General features: G+C 39.4%; 1 protein-coding gene across 2 annotated transcripts in view; it reads left to right on the top strand.

Annotated features, from left to right (window-relative positions):
- Positions 1-249: 249 nt before the first annotated feature.
- Positions 250-21209, top strand: part of Wdpcp (WD repeat containing planar cell polarity effector) — a 245691-nt gene continuing 224731 nt past the window's right edge. For both annotated transcript variants that reach the window (XM_055628872.1, XM_055628871.1), the window contains exon 1: positions 250-350. The gene's annotated coding sequence lies outside the window, so the exon portion shown is untranslated. The remainder of the gene's footprint in view (positions 351-21209) is intronic.

Genomic DNA, 21209 nt, shown 5'->3' with positions numbered 1-21209 from the left:
CGAGCCTCTGGGATTGGAGGACGGCTGTGAGCGGAGGGTTGGTGCTTTGATTGAGCCGCTTGCCTGATGGCGCTCGGCAATTGGCGGGAGGGGAGGCGTTAACTAGAGGGAGGAGAAACAGCCCCGAGCGACGACACCCGCCTTTCCACCAAGACGTTATCCTCGCCCAAGTCTACCCGAGACTGAGAGCCCTTCCGCTGCGTGCAGCTCTCTCGACCCGGAAACAAAACCTTTTAAAAACCCACTCGGTCAGAAGCGGGAGGAATTGACGCGTCCGGAAGGACGGACAGCTTCGCCGTTGCTAGGCGACAAGGCAGGCACACCTGAGCGCTCTCCGGACCCAGAGACCGGTGAGCTCGGCCCGAGGGTTCTTCTTTTTCTTATTGGGTCCAGACCAGGGTGCGGCACGTAACCCGGCTCAGACCCAGCCGGCCGGTCCCTTGTTAGTGCCAGGAGCATGTGGATGCCACAGTGTCGTTGAGGGAGGAGTGTCTTGTGGTTCGCGTCACTGAGACTTTCCCAAAGTAAAGTCAGATTTGTCTGCGCACTCCTTGTAGGAGTTTGTAGTACACGGGTCTAGCTTTTCTCTGCTTTTCGAGAACATTGACTTTTTTTTTTTTGTTTTTTTTTTTTTTTTAACTAATCTCTTTTTGGAAGCTGGATGCGCTTTAAAACGTCTTGATAAAGCTATGGCTAACTCGTTCCAAGGGAGGTTGGGAGACACTGGTTGTTTCAGGCAGAATGTTAGCAGCTAAAGCAACTCCAGGAGCTTTCATTAAAAATCAAAGTTGATAAGAGAGTTGCCGTAGTCTCCATTTGTTTTGTGTGGATATACAAAAAGGCGTCATGCTTTGGAACAAACCAATGAATATGTTGTTGGTCTAACTTCAGAATTTTCTGCTTTGGAACAGACCAATGAACTAACTTCAGAATTTTATGTAACTAGTAAATGAATTCTACGTGGATTCAGTTTTGTTTTCGGAAAATGTACTATTTGGAGAAAGAAATATAATGCCTTCGGGTTGTCTTAGTGAGGATTTGTATTTCTGCAAAGAAACACCATGACCGAAAGGAAATTGGGTCGGAAAGGGTTTACTTGGCTCACACTTCCACATTGTAGTCCATCGTTGAAGGGACTCAGTATAGGCAGGAACCCAAAGGGCATGAACTGGTGCAGAGGCCATGGAGGAATGCTGCTTTCCTGTAGGACCCAGGACTGCTGGCCCAGCGATGGTACCACCCACAATGGGCTGGGCCCTTCCCCATCAATCACTAAGAAAATGCCCCACAGGATGCCTGCAGCCTGATCTTAGGGAAGCATTTTTTCAATTGGGGCTCCTTCCTAACTTTATGACTCGAGCTTGTCTCAAGTTGACGTAAAACTAGCCACTACAGGGTCCAAAAGCATTTAGGTTTCAGTAGACTATGACTAACTCCTTGAACCACTTTACTCATTTGACGCTTTTGTTTTGTTCTTGAGCACTGTCCCTTTTATACTGGAATGCTATCCACACTTAGTTCATTCCTGGTTCTTTCTGTTTCCACTTGGTTTTCTGTTACTTTGTAGTATTTCCTACTGAACAACTGTAAGTGCAAGCACCACACTCTAGGTTGAGATAGCACGCACTCACTTTTACTTGATGGTTGAGGGTGAGATTATAGGATTTCCAGGTGAAGAGTGAAGGACTGGTATAATGGAAGTTTTGGTTTCTCAGTTATGTTGTATAAATACGTTTTTGTTTTAATCCCAAGTGTGGGATTTTTTGTTGGGCTATAGTTTCTCCACACCTGTTCATTGTCTTGTGTGGGGCATAGCTTTTGCTGGCTGGTAACAGCCTGCCTTGTGAGGAACAGAGAGGGGCATGGTCTAGGGATCTAAGGATATAAATTTGAGGGCCCAGAAAGAGAGGTGGTGGCTTGGTGGTGGCGTGTGGCGAGTAGCAGTGTGGAGAGGCCAGAGAAATGGATGGTGTGGGGGTTTGGAGCAGACAGATGGAAAGAAATGCTTTGGGGCACAGTGGCTTCATGGAGACTGCTAGCTGTGTCTGCTTTTGATGGAGATTTATATAGAGCCCTAAAAGAATTCATTGACCCTAAATAGCTGGGAGAAGTAATGGGGTCCTGTCTCCCCACTAACTTTCTCTCTCCTATGTAGGTTGGGAGGTTGAGGCCTAAACACTCCAAATAAAGTAGAGTTTTAAAAATGAGCACTACAGGCTGGAACTGATTTAATGGGGACTGTTCTAATAAATCTGTCATGGGAATTTAAGATAACAGTTTTAGGTGAGATACTTTGTTAGGCTGTGGAAATTGAGAAATGAGTGGGACACAATTAATGCCTTTTATTAACCACTGTAGCATGAAATGAAACTTTGTAATTACTAATGGTAACGGTGATCTGGTGAGTAATTGTTAAAAGATGTACTCTGGGGTTGGAGGGCTTTTCTAATAGGGTAGGCAGAGCTGCATTTATAGTGCCATTGTGCTGGTTAGTTTTCATCAGTTTCACACAAACTAGAGTCACCTGGGAAGAGAGGATCTCCTGAGTGCTTGCACCACGCTGTTAAAGGCATGCACCGCTCCTATTGCTGGTTGTCTTAGTTCAGGTCACTATTGCTGTAATGAAACACCATGACCAAAGCAACAGGGGGCTAATGGGTTTATTTATGCTTCCACATCACTGTTCATTGAAGAAAGTCAGGACAGGAGTTCAAATAGAACAGGAACCTGGAGACAGGAGCTGATACAGAGGCTATGGAGGAGTGTTGCTTACTGGCTTGCTTCTAGTGGTTTGCTCAGCCTGCTTTCTTAGAGAACCCAGGACCACCAGCTCAGGGATGGCACCATCCACAATGGGCTGGGCTATCCCCACCAATCACTAATTAAGAAAATGCCCTACATGTTTGCCTACAGCCTGATCTTATGGAGACATTTTCTCAGAGGAGACATCTCCCCTCTAACGATTCTAGTTTGTGTCAAGTTGACACAAAACTATCCAGCACACTGACTGATATGGCTGGTACCAATCCTGGGTAGACAGGTCTAGGCTGTATATAAAAGCCAGCTGAACAAACCAGTAAGCATCATCGTTGTATGGTTTTTGTTTTAGTGTTTGCCTTGGATTCCATTAATGATAAACTATGATGTGGAAGGGTGGTTGCAGGAAACCCTTTTCCCCCAAGTTGCTTTTGGTCAGTGTTTCATCACAAAATTTGGTGGGAAAAAGTTATCTGAGCAGAACCAGAGGCAGCTTCTCTTCAAGGAACCATTTCTTTTACCGTTGGGTTTCCTATGGCACGAACAACTTCTGAAATAGAATGGACCTTGCAAAGCCAAGAAGTCCAGTTTTTCCTCAACCGTTGTCTTTTATCTTGAAAGAAACCATGTTTATTGTCCTGATGTGTTTATTTATAAGAATGTTCAGGTTCAGATTGCATCAGTAATGGAGGCTGGAGAAAAAGAATCCCACTAAGGTCTCTGCATATTTTAATATGTGTTGCAGGTCTGTGGTGGTTTGAATGAATGACTCCTATAGGCTCATATGTTTGAATCACGGTCCCAAGTTGGTGGAACTGTTTTGGAAGGATTTGGAGTGGGTGGCCTTGGTGGAGGAGGTGTGTCACAGGGGAGGACTCTGAAGTTTCAGAAGTCTCCAGTCATCCTCTTTGCACTTTCTGCCCCCTGTGGGAGGTTTGAGGTGTGAGCTCTCAGCTGCTCCTGCTGCCTTGCCTTCACTTTGTCCTTTGGACTCTAAAACCCTGGAACCATAAGCCCAGTTAAACTCTTTTGTAAGCTATCTTGGCCTTGATGTTTTAGTAGAACGACAGGAAAGTAACCAATATAAGGTCTGTGTTCACATATTTATGACTTCTAATAACTTTATTGAGATTGTTGTTGCTACTACACAGTGGGCAGGTTAAGCAGAAAACATTTTTTTTTCTCATAATTGAGGCTGGGAAAGTTCAAGATCAAAGTATCAACAAATTTGGAAATTTGGTCACAGATAGATGTAATTTCTTTCCTTTTTTCACATGTGAATCTTTATGGACAGAAACATCTAGTCTATAGCACCATATTTCATCTTGAGATACTTTGTGTGAGCTTATCTCTTTTTCTAAGTTCTTGGTGTTAAACATTCTTTGTAAACTTCACAGTAATTGTCATTTCTGTGGAAGGAGGGAACAGAGATGTTACTGGAACTGGGCTCCTATGCTAGCCCCTGACTGATTAAACTGAAACTGAGTCACATGTAAAATTGTGCAATCTAACTGAAACTTAGAGGAAGAAGTAAATCCTCCTCATAGAAGAATTATTTTGAAAAGAGATTTTATTTTCCCCCAGAGCAGATAATGAAGTAGTCCCATTTAACTCTTGCCAGCCCCCTTAACAAATGACAAACAACAACACATTTTTCCCATATCTTATGTTAAAGCTAGTCAGCTTTAAAAAATATTTCTTTTATTTTTTGAGATTATAATATAATTACATCATTTACTCCCTTTTTTTTCTCCAAACCCTTCGATATGGGGCCCCCTCCTTGCTTTTTTTTTTTTTTTTTTCCTATTCTGTTTCCTGTTCCTACCTTGGAAAACCTATTATTCTGTCATTGCTCAGTGGGAACTCTCATTCTATTGTGTAGGGTAGATTCGGCCCAGATTCTTGAATTACAGATAAAACCCCATCTAACCTGTAACTGAGCTGCTGTAATTTTGTCGGACATCTTTAGCTTTTCTTAGTGTGTTAGCTCCTGTATCCCACAGCTCTTTGCTCATCCCTGAGCCTCCGGAGCTTGCCTGATCCCAGGCTTCTTGCTAGCCAACATCCTGGTCTTTTCACAGTTCTGCATTTCAGAATTTTTTTTCTTTTTGGCTCAAGTCTTTTTCTTCTCTTTTTCCTCGTGTGTGTGTGTGTGGTGGGTACGTTTTCCTGTGTGTGCGTTAACATGTGCCTGCAGACACTCTGTGCTTGTGTGTGTATGGATGTGTGTGGGAGTTGAGGCCCCAGTTGACTTTAGGAGTCGTTGATCTTTCTCCACCTTATTCATTTCAGCGGGATCTCTCGCTTGAACCCTCACTTACCTATGCATCTGGTCTAGAGAGCTAGCTTGCTCTTGGGATCTCCTCTCTGCCTTCTACTGCTGGAATCACATGGGACACTGTGCCTACCTGGAATTTATGTGGATCCAAATTCCTGTCTGTATGCTTATACAGCTAGTGCTTTAACCACCAAGCATCTCCCAGCCCTGGCTTAAATGTTTTAAAACGATGGGCACGACTATAGCTATTTTGATATATATTTCTAGGAAATGATAAGGGAGTTTGTGTTTACATATCAGTATTTTTACATGAAAAAATCAATAAAAAGTTGTGTAAAACAAGTTTTTATAATGTTTTGTAGGTGGGAAGGGTAAGTATGGACTGATTTATTATTAATTCATGTGACTTTTTATAACTATAAAATATGTCCACATGTACAAGAGTAATTACCAGCACATTTTACCTGTGAGGGGGCTGGCAATATGCTCTTAGGCTAGATCGGAAATATAATTGGACCTACCCATATGGAAATTATTTCAGTGATACGTGAACTGACAGCTCATCTCAGAGCTCTTTGAATTTGGCTGAAAGAAAGAACTGAGAAAAACAGACTTGGAAAAGGGGTGCCTTTAGGTATTCAGAGTTTTACTGTAAGTAAAACTTACAGTAAACTTTGCCTAAAATTATATAGTTCCTTTCTCATTTGAAGTTCCATTGATTAATTTAATATGCTACGAAAATGTTAGGAAACATTGCAATAATACTTTAGTACTGTCTTCTTAAACAATTTGTATCTTTCATTTTCAGTAATCCTCTTCCTTTTCCCACTGGCCCTGCCTCTTCTTTATGTCTTGTTTTGTTTTTGGTAACATGATGAATTTGGTAAGGGCTGTTTACCAGCATAATTGAGGGTTTATTTACAGGCACTGGACACCTTATCAGTGGCTACATCCTTGGAGAAAATGTTTCTCCTTCCACTACCAACCATTACTGCATTTAGATCTCCAGGAAGGGTAGGCCCCAAGAGCTCCTCCCCCTATCATGACAGACATTGACTAGCTTAGTCTTTTGCAGGTCCTGTCAGTCACAGTTCCTGTGAGTTCAGCAGTGTGGCAGCCATGTCATACCTGAGAGTCAGCATTACCTACCCTTCCTTCAGCCCTTGCATTGTTTCTATCCCTACTTGTGTGATAGTTTTGAGCCTTGGCTGGTGAGGGGGAGGAGGAAGGTCATATAGATTTCTCATTAATGGTTGGTCATTAAACAGACAGTTATTTTCCATACCTTGACAAGTTGTGTGTCTCTAGTTACTGCTGACCATTGCAAAAAGAAGCTTCTCTGTCAGAAACGGATAGTAACACTGGTCTGTGGGCACAAACATACTTATTTAGAGGGCAGGCTGATGGACACACGCTGTCCTCTGTAAGCCAGATTAAGGAGTGTTTTAGCACTGATGTTTATCAGGTAATATAGTATGTTGCAATAGAGGAATTTTAGTCTAGTGAGGTAAAACAGCACATTTGCTATTATACAGTAGGTGTAAGGCTCTGTGTGTTCTGCCTTCTTGGAAAATAGTCTTCTGGAGTAGCACTGCCTGTTTCCCCAGTTTCATGTGAGTTTTCATGCTCAGGTGGTTTCTGGATTCTACATAAACAGTTGCTTTTTTGTTAGGCAACAAACGATATACACTAAACCATTGTGCTAGATTTGGAGACATAGTCAACTTTTTTTCCTGTAGAAATATGGAATGTTTCACAAATTTGTGTGCTATCTTTGTGTAAGAGATTTGCTGACCTCTGCATAGTTCCAGTTTTAGGGCATGAGCAGCTGAAGTGCATACCTCTTTTGGTCCAGACCAACATTATTTTGGATGTTTAATTTAAATTGCTGAAAATATTTGAAATGCCATTGTAACAATATCTAGTAGAAATACTACAGAAGCAGTAACTTTGAGATCTTGAGAGATGATGTCAGATCTTCCTATCCTAGGCCTCCTGGGGCTCACAGGAGCTTGTATAGTATACAGTTTCTTCTCATACTGGTTTTATTTGTAGCAAATGTGAAATTGGCATACATTTTTAAAAATGCAAAATAAGACTTTTAAGCCTTTTGCTTTATTCTGTTTGTTTGTTTGTTTGTTTCAGATAAGATTTCAAACTAGTCTATACTGGATAAAAATTCACTATATAGTTCAGGATGGCCTCAAACTCATGGAATTCTCTTTCCATAGCATCCTGAGTACCTCAGTGTGGGGTTTACAGGTGTGAGACACTCACCCAGATGGGACTGTTAAGCTTTTATATAATTATTTTGCTATAATCTGATTTCCTCTTACTGAAAGTAGCTAATTGATAGACAGTAACAGAAAGAAACCCTTGCTGTTGGCCTAATTAGCTGCATTTTTTCCTAAATCTCTATTTTGCTGACACAGCCATGTAATTAATAATAGCTGTGTTAGGTAGTAGAGTATGCATTAAATTTTTTTAAAAGGTAATAAACATTTTAAAATGAAAGAGTGTACAGGACTAAATACTGATTTATTGAAAAGAAAGTGTGACATATAGTTTTTTAAACATAAGGATAACGTGATTAATCTTGGAAAATCTTTGGTTTAGATGACATGCAGAACATTTTTAAAAGTAGGAGGTCTTTCTAAAATGGATGTGTAGCATTTTAAGAACAATTATTACATTAACTTCGATGTTTCAAGCAGAGTTAATCTTCAAATCAAACATAAGAAAAGCAGAAAAACAAACCCAACTTATAATTTAACTTAAAATTGTAACCATGTTGGAGACGGATGCAGTGGTGCATGTCTGTGATCCCATACTTGGGAGGCAGAGGCAACAGGTCTCTGTGAGTTCAAGGCCAGCCTGGTCTACAGAGTGAGTCCATGACAGCCAGGGCTACACAGAGAAACTCGGTCTCAAAAACCAAAACCAACCAACCAAATCAATAATATATATAAAGCCATGTTTAGAACTACCTCATTGATAGTGCATATATACATACAGTTTATATTCATCCCATAACATGCTTGCACGGATGCACACCCCCATACCCTCACACACGGAACACAGTACATTTGCGAGTTCTGCTTGTGTAGACTTGCTGTCCTCTGTGTCCTTCCAGCTTTGCTGCAGCTGCTGAAGCAGTTTAACTGCAGAGTATTTGGCCAGCATTGTCAGGAGTCATCAGGTACAGACTATTGTAAAAGCACCAAAATTTCAGTCATTTAATCTTCACGTAACCAAGTCGCTGTGAGTGGATGAAGAGAAGAACCGAGTAGAGTTAGTATTTAGGCCATTCTTTCTATTAAGAACATTGACTGCATTTGCTTTCATTGCATGTAGCGTGTGTCACACACGTAAACATGCATGCGTGCACCTGTGTTGCTGAATGCACATGGAGGGCAGAGGTAATTTGTGGGAGTTAGTTTTACTCCTTCCACCATATGGGTCTCAGAGATTCAACTCAAGTTGTTGGTCTTTGGGGCGAGTGCTTTTTACCCACCAAGCTTTCAGCCTCCCTACCTTATTTCAAAATTTAGGTGAACAAGAGAAAACAATCCACCAGGATTCTTGTTGATAATTACAATTTCTGGGTATATCAGCTACCCTATCTTGAGTTTTCCTTTATTTAATTGGAAGAAGTAAAAATTAATTAGTTTCCATTCTTCTTAGTCATGTGACCTTGAGCATGCTTCTTGGTTTTTGAAAGACATAGTTGCACTTGGTATGATAACACAGGTTAACATACAGTTTGGAAACAGAATGAACAGTTGTTCTTCCATAGATACCCATTTAAATCAAGTGATGTGGATAATGCTCATAAGTCCTGCTTCTATACAGCTCTGAAAATAGCTGATATATCCAGAACTAATACATAATGGTGGCCACCTTCAATCTCAGCACTCAGGAGGCTGACTGGGGTGGAGGACAGCCAGGGCTATATAGTGATACCCTGCCTCACATAAATAAAAGCAAAAAATATGTAGGAACAGATTGCAGAATATACATTCATATAGATAAATATTAAAAATATAACAATGAATAAAAAATTGCATTACATAGATTCTATTTTTGTAAAAATAATTGTATAAATGCTGTAGTTTGGACATGGTTTGTCCCACTACAGATTGGTATGTTAGAGACTGATTCCCAATGTAAGTCAGGTGATGATTACTCTTTTAAAAGGTGGCAACTGTGGCTGGTACTTAGGCAGAAGGTCACTGCCTTCAGAAGAGATTAATGCTCATCTCTCAGGAGAGAGGTAGGTCTCCTAGACTGGATTAGTTACTGTGATATTGTTGAGTTGTACAGGAAGATCATACCATGTGTTTGGCTTGTATTGCATGCATTTGGGCTGTAATCCCCAAACAGACAGTCTTAAATGTTAGCATCTTAGATGTCCTAAAAGATCAAAATCCTTAGATTCTAAAATATCAAGAGTATAGTTCTGAAAAAAAAAAAAAAAAAAAAAAAAAAAAAAAAAAAACCCCCCAGACCAAAAAAAAAAAAAAAAAAAAAAAAGAAAAAGAAAAATCCCCCCAAACCCAATAAATGTTACTCTAAGACTTTTACATTTTTAGGAGAGTTGTTTGAGAGATATAAAAATACAAGAAAACCCTGCATAGGCCACATTTCACAGTTGTAGCCCACATATTTTCACAAGCATAAATTCCCAGGTATTCTAAAGACAGTCATATGGATATGACACTGATAAGCAGAAGTTTCATTCATAAATAAGTCAGAAGCTGAAGTGTATGAATATACATCACTATGGTGGGTAATGAAACCCAGATTTATAATACAGTCAGCTGAAACTAAGGTGTTTGTTAAAGTCATTAAGAAAACTGCAACAGGGACTGTTGCAGGTAGTCAGCAGGTAAGAACACCTGCTGTGGGAGCCTCGTGGCCTGAGTTTGATTCTTGTGGATCCTGTGGAAGGAGAGACCTGATTCTGAAAAGTTGTCCTCTGATTTCCAGATGTGTATTGATACATATCTGAGCTCTCTTCTCTCTCACTTAAAAAAGCCCAGGACACATCATGGCTGCGTCTGCAGCCACTAAAGAACGAATAGCTTGTTAAATGTCACTTTCCGTATTGCAGACACATGAAGGGCATGAAGTTTCAGCATTGTCTCTCATACACACATAGACATTACACTCCTTCATGGAACCAAATTTGCAAAACCTGTGTTGGAAGATTTCTTAGGGTTTCATTGCTTTGAAGAGATATCATGACCACAGCAACTCTTGTAAAATGAACCATTTAATTGGGCTGGCTTACAGTCTCTGAGGTTTAGTCCATTATCATCATGGTGGGAAGCATGGCAGCCTGCAGGCAGAGATGGTGCTGGGGGTGGAGCGGAGAGTTCTATATCTACAGGCAGCAAGGAGAGACTGTGTTCCATGTTGCACATAGCTTGAGCATCTGAAACCTCAAAGCCCACCTCCACAGAGACACACTGCCTCCGAATAGTGCCCCTCCCTACGGCCAAGCATTCAAACACATGAGTCTGTGGGGGCCGTACCACCACAGTTGAATTAGAACTCGTTTTAAAAGTTTTTCAGCTGTTTTATATCTGCACTGTTGGAATTTATGCAAAGATGAACTGCATTGCCTAACATATGTTAGAAAATAATGCTGGCATGATAGTAGTATGGCACATAATACCATTTCAAAATGTGATTCCAGTTCATTTATAAAGTGAATTTATTGGCCAGCCATTTAGGGGTCAAGCATTGTTATTAAGGACAAAATGTAGAAAGAACAGCGAGTGTTCATTGTTCTTCACAGAAATTGCAATCTAGAGGAATATGAAGAGAGGTAGGCTTAGTCATTAAGATAAATACATCATTATAATCTGTAAACATAATGAGGAATTTCAGATTGTAACATAATGCTAATATAAAAGGTCTGTACATTACAGTATTGGTATACTGCTTTTACAAATTGATAGCTCTTAGATTTTCTTCAGTTAAGTTGATATTGGTGTACTTAGGAGGTACAAAACTAGGTATTTAAGTCTCTTATGCCATTTGAAGAATGTTTGAGCTGATTTTTACTAAGGTTTTATCTTATGACAATAAAAAAATTATTCAGACAAATTGCTGTGGTGCCAATCATAATCCTTAGATACACAACATCAAGTATAGCCCTTCCCTACAGTAGAAGCTGGGTTCTGTGATTTAGGTTTCCTTGATTTCAACAATTAGAAGTTTAATTTTTTCAGATTGTGACTTGGGGTGTTTAGATTTTAAAGATTTTGACCTTTGGTATTTCAGCAGTTGAGACTGTGGCATTTGAAATGCCTTTTGGAATTATGACCAGAACTGCTTTTACACATGCCATTGACTGTTATTGTTAGGCTGTGCCATAAAGATTTCACCAGATATGGTCACCTAATCTTGTACTTTCAGCCTCAAAAGCTGCAAACTAAATTAAGCTCTTTATAAAGTATCCAACCTCAGGCATTTTGTTAAAGCAACACTGTAGAATAAGATGTAGCAATTACCTTATTCATCCCAATCTAGAAAATAATCATGTTTATCTGCTATGTGTTTTAGATTCTGTCATGTTGACAGTCAGCATTAACTGTCGCATACACTCTCTTATTCACATTTTGACAGTTTTCTCAATAATGTACCATAACTTCTCTAATATAAGATTATTCATTGAATTTAAATATCAGATTTCTTTAATTGCCTGTAATTTGTAACATCCCTCTTTGTCTTTCATGGAACTAACACTAGTTTCATAGGATGTCTTTTAATTTCTTTTTTTGAAAATAAATTCTTTTCCTGTAGGTACAACATATCCTGATTATAGTTTCTTCTCCCTTTACTGCTTCTGTTCCCTCCCCACCTGCCTTCCCCTCTGGATCCACTCCCTTTCTGTCTCTCATTAGAAAAGAGCAGGCTTCTAAAAGATAACAGCCAAACATGACAAAATAAAACATAATAAGATGAAGCAAAACCTTTCATATTGAAGTTGGACATGGTGATGCAACGGGAGGAGAAGAGTCCCAAGAGCTGACAGAAGAGCCAGGGACCCGCTTGTTCTCATATCAGGAGTCCCATAAAAGTGTAAGCTAATAGCGATAACACATCTAAAGAGGACCTGGGGTAGACCCATGTAGGCCAGGTGCTTGCGGCTTCAGTCTCTGTGAGCTCATATGCACTTTGCTTAGTTGATTCAGAGGGTCATGTGCTCCTGGTGTCCTCCACTCCCTCTGACTCTTCATATATTTCTGTTTCCTTTTCCACAGGGATCCCTGAGCTCTGAGGGGTGGGATTTGATGGGAGCTCACATTTGGACTCTCTGTCGGCATAATGTCTGGTGATGGGTCTCTGAATCTGTCGTCATCTGCTGTCAAAGAAAGCCTCTCTGATGATGATTAGATATGGCACTGATCTATGAGTATAGCAGAATAGCATTAGGAGTCATTTTATTGACTTCCCCCCTTTTTTTGACCGCTAGCTCTCTGAGATTTCTAGTCTCTCGTTGGATACCCGAGGAGGGTTGTGCATGAGTTTCTTCTCCTGGAATGGGCCTTAGGTCAAATCAGATATAGGTTGAATACTCTCACAAGTTCTGTGCCACCATGGCCCTACCATAATTTGCAGGCAGGGTTGGTGTTTGTTTCTCATTTGGTATTCAACCAAGTACCTTTCCACACCAAATACACTAAAACACAGGATGAAGGCTCCATGTCGGTCCTAGCTTGACTTATCCATGTTGAATGAGTTGTGTGTGTGCTGTCCTTGTGAGTGGACCCCTGCTGTCAGTTTGCAGAGAGCAACCGTTTATCTTAGCATCAGACTGGGTTATTTGGGGATTTCAGCAACAACTCAATTGAATGCAGTCCAGTCTCTCCACTGTAAGCCTTGCTTGGCTACAAGAGATGGCCAGTTGGGAATTCATTTCCCATTACTAATTCCATCCATTTTCATGCAAATTTCATGATGGTTGGTTTTTTTAAACAGCTGAATAATACTTTATTGTGTAAACATACATTTTCTTTATCAATTCTTCTCTTGATGGACATCTAGGATGATTCCAGTTTCTGGCTATTAATGAATAAAGCCACAATGAATGTGCTTGAACAAATATCCTTGTTATAGGATGAAGTTTCCTTTGGGTGAATGCCCAAGAGCGAAATATCTGGGTCTTGAGGTAGGTCAATTCCCAGCTGTGTGATAAACCACCATATTGGTTTCCACAGTGGTTGTGCAAGGTTGCACTCCCACCAGCAACTGAGGAGCACTGCCCTCACTCCCCACCTTCGGCAGAATGAGCTGTAACTTGTATTATTGGTCTTAGCCACTCTGACAGGTGTCTCCTGTGCCGGTGCATTCAAGGCTCTTCCCCACTTTCTCTTCTGACAGCTTCAGTGGGTCTGGTTTTATGTTGAGGCCTTTGATCCACTTGGACTTGAGTTTTGTGCAGGGTGATAGATATGACTCTGTTTATTTTTTTCTACTTGCAGACATTCAGTTTGACCAGTACTTCAGCAAATATATTGAAGATGCTGTCTTTTTATTCAGTGTGTATTTCTGGCTTCTTTATAAAAAGTCAGAAGTCCATATGTGTTTGGATTTATGTCTGGATCTTCAATTTGATTTCACTGGTTATGATTAGTTTTATGCCAATACCATGCTGCTTTAAATTTTTGTATTTATTTATTTAAAGCTCTGTAGTCCAACTTGAAGTCAGGGATGGCAATATCTCAAGCAGTTCTTCTATTGTTTGTTCAGGATTGTTTTGGCTATCCTTGTTTTTTTGTTTTTCCATATGAAGTTGAGAATTGTTCTTTCAAGGTCTGTAAATAATTGTGTTGGAATTTTAATGGAGATTGCATTGAATCTGTAGGTTGCTTTTGGTAAGATGGCCATTTTTATTATGTTAATTCTGCTGATACATGAGCATAGTAGATCTTTCCATCTTCTGATAGCTTCAAGTCCTTCCTTCAAAGACTTGAAGATTTTATCATACAGGTCTATCACTTGCTTGGTTAGAGTTACCCCAAGATATTTTATATTGTTTGAGGCTATTGTGAAAGTTGTTGTTTTCTTGATTCTATCTTAGTTCATTTGTCATTTTTATATATGAGGGCTACTGCTATTTTTGAGTTAATATTGTATTCCTTCACTTTACTGAAAGTATTTATCAGCTGTATAAGGTCTGTGGTGGCATTTTTAGGGTCACTCATGTATACTTTCATATCATCTGCAAATAACCATACTTTGACTTCTTCCTTTCCAATTGGTATATCCTTGACCTCCCTCAGTTGTCTTATTACTCTAGCTAATACTTCAAGTACCATATTGATTAGATGTAGAGAGAGTGTTCCTGGTCTTAGTGGAATTGCCTTGTGTTTCTCTCCATTTAATTTAATGTTGGCTATAAAGATGCCTTGTATCTCTGATCTCTACAGGACTTTTAATCATTGGGGTGCTGAATTTTGTCAAAGGGCTGCATCTAATGAGATGATCATGTGTTTTTCTTTCAGTTTGTTTTGATGGTGAATTGCCTTTACTGCAGTTTAGCGGGCCTGTGGTCTAACAGGAGATGCCTGCTGAGGTTGGGGGCTGGGATGCAGCGACAAGTTGGGGAAGGAAAGGTATGGGGGCCGTCTATGGGGTACATAGGAGATGTAGGCAGCAGGAGGGGTACGGCTGCTGTCTGTTGCAGATGTAGGGAAGAGATTGGGGGTTGGGTCTGAAGAAGCAGAAGGAGAGGAGGTCTGAACAGCCTACGTGGTGTTCTGGAAGCATGGCCTCTCTTTGGCTTTGAGACAGGGTTTCTCCATGTGCAAAGCTTCCCCTTCCAGATCTGTGTTTGCCCTTTTCCAGCCTTCTCAGCTGTGTGTGCAGAACACACTGGAGGATTAGGATACAGAAAACACCACAGGGTGTGATGGCTTATGCCCTTAATCCAAGCTCTCAGGAGGCCAAGGCATGTAGGTAGATCACTATGAGTTCAAGGCCAGCCAGGGCTACACAGTTAGAACATGTCTCTCAAAACAGCAAAGCAAGCAAGCAAGCAAACAAACAAAAAGCAAGCAAACAATAACAAAACACAAAGCACACATTATCCATTTTTATAGAATATCTTTTGCCTTTTCATGTAGTGGGATGGGTAGAGGGCAGTGTCTTCAAATGGCTATTAAGAGTAAGGTTGGCAATATGTCTAGATCTTGTTCCTCTTCCTGCCAGAATCATATACTACTGTATAGGCAATATAGAATGATTGATTTATTTCTTGGGTAATTTCAGAATATTGATATTATATTTATTGAACTTTATTTTAAATGATATAATGCTGGGACAAGGATTTTCAGGTATTTAATACCTTATTCAATAAAATTATTGTAAAACCATGACAATTAATTAAATCTGCCTCATTAATTTAGTCTGATTAAGAGGTATTAATATAATTTTAGTATTTTCTTTTTACCGTTATGTTAGTATAGCATTATTATTTACTGTTTTTCTTAAAAGAGCTATTAATCACTTTTTTGGATATCTGTGTAGACTGGAGACTATTTACAGTTTACAGTTAACATTTTTTAGAAGCCAAAATCAGACTTCCCACAATGTATAATTTGCCTTTGAAAATTTCCTGCTTTGGAGATCATTTATTTGTGTTCTTGCACTTTTAATATGAATGAAATATTAATAATGAATTGTTTAAAGTAAAGTATTTCAGTTAATTCCATGTATAATTAAAAAATTTAAATACATTAACATTTCACAACATAGTCTGTGATTGGGATTAGGAATGTTTGTGTTTGCTGTTCAAATACTCACTGTAATATTTGATATTTGGATAAAATGCTATTTTCATATCAAATATATTTGTTCAAACTTTTAGAGGATATAGATCAGGGTCTTGGAAAATTTTTATTTAACATAAAATTATTTGTTTTTAAATATTAAACGTGAGAACAGTTTGGGGAAAATCTTTGTGGTTATATGACTATTAGGTTTTGCATATTGGCCTCCTTTAATGATGTTACTTTTTATGTCAGACATAAAACATTGAGTCTCAAGTTGTGTAGAAATGAGACGCGCTGTCCTTGCATTTCTGATGTAGAGAACATTAACCTATCCCATTTCCTTAATCTGACTGCCAGATGAGGGGAGGGGTGCATTTCACAAGAGGAAACACAGCTTTATGTTCAAGCACAATACTTTCCTTATACATTGTATGTGAACGGTTAAGGGTGTTGACATTTAAAAAGCTGCTTGACTGAAGCAACTATTTACAACAAGCCCAGGCCAGCCAGACTACTGGGAAGATGATACAAACTCACTGAAGTTAAAACCACTATAAGGCAAGATTACTCCAGAGACATAAAGTCTGGGTTTTAGCTTCAGGAAATACCACTGTGGAAATTACTCTCTAGGTAGGATTAAATATAAAAATTCTAAACATGCATCTAAAATGAGTTAGGTTACCAAGATAATTAGAACTAATTGTCAAAGGATTTTCAAAAGCATTTGGTTATCATTATTTGAAAAGAAGAATGGTTAAAATTGTGGGATTGACTTTTGTATACTAAAAGAACATGCTTCATTTGACTGTGAAATTTGATTTTATTTTTTTGAGTTGATTATGAAAAAATTATTAACTAATAGATATTTAATGTATGTATGATATGTGGTATAATAAAAATACATATTTAGTTCATGAGTACACAGGTCCTAAAATTCTTAAAATCTCCAAAGTGACGCATTTCTTTACATACTAGTGTGAATATAGTGTAGGCCTGGGTAGCTTCTAGAGAGAGGTGTTGGTTGTCAAGTTTCCTTTTTTTATCTTTTAAAAATTTTTTATTTATTTTTTAATTACAGTTCATTCACTTTGTATCCCAGCTGTAGCCCCCTCCCTCCCAATACCACCCTCCCTCCTTCTCCTCCTATGCCCCTCTCCAAGTCTACTGATAGGGGAGGTCCTCCTCCCCTTCCCTCTGACCCTAGTCTATCAGGTCTCATCAGGACTGGCTGTATTGTCTTCCTCTGTGGCCTGGTAAGGCTGCTCCCTGCTTAGGGGGAGGTGATCAAAGAGCCAGCCACTGAGTTCATGTCAGAGACAGTCCCTTTTTCCATTACTAGGGGACCCACTTGGACAGTGAGCTGCCATGGGCTACATCTGTGCAGGAGTTCTCCATCAATAGTCCTTGGTTGGAGTATCAGTCTTAGCAAAAACCCCTGTGCCCAGATTTTTTGGTTCTGTTTCTCTCCTTGTGGAGATCCTGTCCCTTCCAGGTCTTTCTATCTCCCCCTTCTTTCATAAGATTCCCTGCACTCTGCCCAAAGTTTGGCTATGAGTCTCAGCATCTGCTCTGATACCTTGCTGGGTAGAGTCTTTCAGAGGCCCTCTGTGGTAGGCTCCTGTCCTGTTCCCTGCTTTCTCCTTCTTCTGATGTCCTGTTTGCCTTTCTGAATGAGGATTAATCATCTTACCCAGGGTCCTCCTTCTTGCTTAGCTTCCTTAGGAGTACAGATTTTAGTATGTTTATCCTATCTTATATGTCTAATATCCACTTGTGAGTATATACCATGTGTGTCTTTCTGCTTCTGGGATACCTCATTCAGGATGATCTTTTCTAGATCCCACCATTTGCCTGCAGATTTCATGATTTGCTTGTTTTTAATTGCTGAGTAGTATTCCATTGTGTAAATGTGCCACAATTTCAAAATTTTAATTGTGCAAGCTTTTCATCTCAATGGTTAGGATTATTCCCTGTTTTTTTTTTTTTTAATCTATTGTGAGTGGGATTTTGTTTTCATGATTTATTACTTAGCAAGCTTGCTATTGGAAAGCTTTTGTATGTTGATTTTGTATCCTGCTACTTTGCTGAAGTTTATCAGGTTTAAGAGTTTCCTGGTATAGTCTTTAGGGCTTTTCAAATAGAAGACAGTATCTTGTACAAATAAGGATATTTTGGCTTCTTCCTTTGCTACTTTATTTAATTCTATTGACTTAGTAAGTAATAGTATAGCTAAAACTTCCAGCACTATTATTGACTAGGAGTCTCATTTCAGGTTTTCCCCCATGTAGCATGTTTGATGAAGGCTTATAGTATATGAGCTTTGAGTTCTAGTTTTTATAGCTTTTATCATGAAGGGATATTTAATTTTGTCAAAGGCTGTATGTGTATCTATTGAGATGGTCATATGATTTATCTCTTTAAATCTACTTATGTGCTTGCTGTATTATATTTATTAAATTTGCATATATTGAACCATGTTTTCATGAATGAAACTGACTTGGTTATGTATTAGTCAGGCTTCTCTAGAAAAAAATTACTCTATACATTATATATATATTCATGAATGAGTATATATATATATATATATATACACACACACACACACACACACACACACACACACACACATATATGTGTATATATTATATAGAGAGTTTATTAGAATACATTAGAATGGCTTACAGGCTGTGGTCTAGCTAGTTTAATGATGGCTGTCTACCAATGGGTCCAAAAATCCAGTAGTTGTTCAGTTCATGAGGCTGGCTGTCTTAGCTAGTCTTCAGTATATGTCAGAATCCTGAAGAGGTAGGCTGTAATGCCAGTGAAGAAATGGACTTGCCAGTAAGAGTGAAGGCAAGCAGGCAAAGAACAAAAGCTTCCTTCTTCCATGTCATTTATATAAGCTGCCTGCAGGAGGTATGGAACAGATTAGACGTGGATCTTCCCACCTCAAGAGATCTGAGTTAAAGGTGAATCTTCTCATGTCAAAGATCTGGATTAGAAGTCTTCTTCCCTCTGCAAATGGTTTAACTAAGCAAAAATCCCAGGCAGTTTTGGATATTCATTAATTCCAGATATAGTCAAGTTGACAACCAAGAATAGCCATCACAGTCATGATGTACAATATTAATGTGCTGTTGAATTGTTTTTAAGTATTTTACTAATAATTTCTATATCTGCATTCATCAGGAAAATTGGAATATATATATATAGTCAGGGTAATTCTGGCCTCACAGAATGAGCCTGGGAGCCACCTTTTCCTATATTTTATGGCCTAGTATGAGGAGTGTTGGTGTTAGCTCTTCTTTAGGATTGATAGGATTCAGCATTGAATGTGTGCTTTTCTTTTCATTTTCCTCGTGACCTCACTGTTGAGGCATTTTATTTATACATGTTTTATGTATTTAGAAAGGGAGTCCCAGGATTTCCCTTCTGTGTGTGATGAACTTACTTCTTCATGTTCCATGATGCCAGGTGAAGCTGTCAGTACAGTGAAACCAACTTGAGAGTGGGGACAGATCATTGTGTTGTTTTTCTAGTCCTTGAGCTGCACTTCAGGTCTGGGGCTGCGCTTGCCACATGTGGTTAACCTGCCTGTAAGGTGCAGGGCAGTCTTCCCAGTTCCTTCTGCCATCAGTGACTTTAGACTCACCAGTGTTCTGTGCTTTTCTACCAGGGCTAGAAGCCAGGTAGTGACTCTGGAGCATCACATGATATGGCCTTGTATTTGCTTCTCTTTTCAGCATTGTTGGGGACCTTGAGATGGTCAACAGGACACTCATGCATAGCATTACAGTGTCACTGAAAGGCTGGAAAGAGGCCGAGGGGGCTTTCTTTCCCCTCATTGATTGTTACATATATATTTTAACTTAAAAAAATCCCTTTGATTGAATATTGGTAGCTAATATGGGCCTACAAAGTTATCCATTTTTTTCGGTTCGTTGGGCCAGTGTTGTCAATATTGTTTGTTTCTAAATTACCAACATCTCATTTCTTTGATTCTTTCTACTGTTCTTTCAGCTTCTGCTTCACTATTTTATGCCCTTTATTCCTTTCTCTCTACTAACTGTGTTTGATGTGTTCCTGCCTCCCTAAGACTTTGCAGTATATCTTTAGGCTGTTTATTTGAAATGACTCTGATTTCCAAATGTGAGCATTCATGGTTGTATGTCATTTAGAGTGGCCAAAGACTCTTGAATGTTCGCATTTTCACTTGATTCTGTGAATTTTAAAATTCCTTATAGAGGAGAACAGTGCAGCCAGCGCTGATGAGACCGGATAAGCTAGGGTCAGATGGAAGGGGAGGAGGACCTCCCCTATCCGTGGACTTGGAAGGGGCATAGGAGGAGATGAGGGACAGAGGGTGGGATTGGGAGGGGAGGAGGGAGGGGACTACAGCTGGGATACAAAGTGAACAAATTGTAATTAATATAAAAAATAAAAATTTAATTAAAAAATTCCTTTCTGATTTTGTATAGTGATCCACTGATTGTTTAAAGCAAAAGTGGGAGAGCAAAATATGTATGAAAACATCATAATGAAACCTATACTTTTTATTTTAACTTAAAATAACTAAGAGCATATAGTTAAATCTCCATCTGCATAGTTTCTCTTGCTATTGATTACGAATTTCATTCTGATATGTTCTGATGAGGTCTAAGCACTTACTTAGATTATCTCATACTTATGAAGACTTCTTTCTCCTAAAATGTGATCTACTGTGGAAAGTTTTTTTTTTTTAAAGTTACTTTTAAAAAAGTGTATTCTTCAGCTGATACATGGATTGCAAATGTCTGTTAAGTCCAATTGATGTAAGGTACAATTTAACTCAAGTTTTAATTTTTTGTCTGGATGACTGATCTGTCCAAGGTAAGTTACATACAATAGTAAGGCCAAGCGCTGCCTCTCACAGCCGTGTTCTGTAGTCCTCTCCTATCTAGTTGCCGACTCCTCTGGCTCCCTGAGCTATGAATGGTCCTTGCTTTTTGGTCCCCAGAGTAGCTGTATCAAATAATGGGCCACATTCAAGATTTTGCTTGGTTGTATCATTCTGAGATACTGGCAATGATAAAATGAGTTTCTTCTCCAGTCTGGCATGGTTTGCAGGAGCCATTGTCCAAGCTGTGGCAGTTTGACATTTTAACCTAACAGTTACGTTTCTCTTTTACTCTATCAGACTGGAAAACAATACTACATTCTAGGCTAGGAGAGCTGAAGGGTAAATCGGTGAGGTGAAGGAGAGCCGAAGGGAATAAAGAATCGACTGCTGTTTTGAAGAGAAGAACATTAACTGTTATTGCTGCCAGGGTTTTGAGGGCCAGAGCCTGGGTCCTAGCACTCCTAACATTGTAGGCGGTGACCTTTCCTCAGTAAGCTCATTAAAGACA

Source organism: Psammomys obesus, unplaced genomic scaffold (assembly GCF_907164565.1).
Source record: "Psammomys obesus unplaced genomic scaffold, mPsaObe1.curated_primary_1811, whole genome shotgun sequence".
NCBI lineage: Eukaryota > Metazoa > Chordata > Mammalia > Rodentia > Muridae > Psammomys > Psammomys obesus.
Note: the sequence above shows the minus strand (reverse complement) of the source record. Positions and strands in the feature narration are given on the sequence as shown.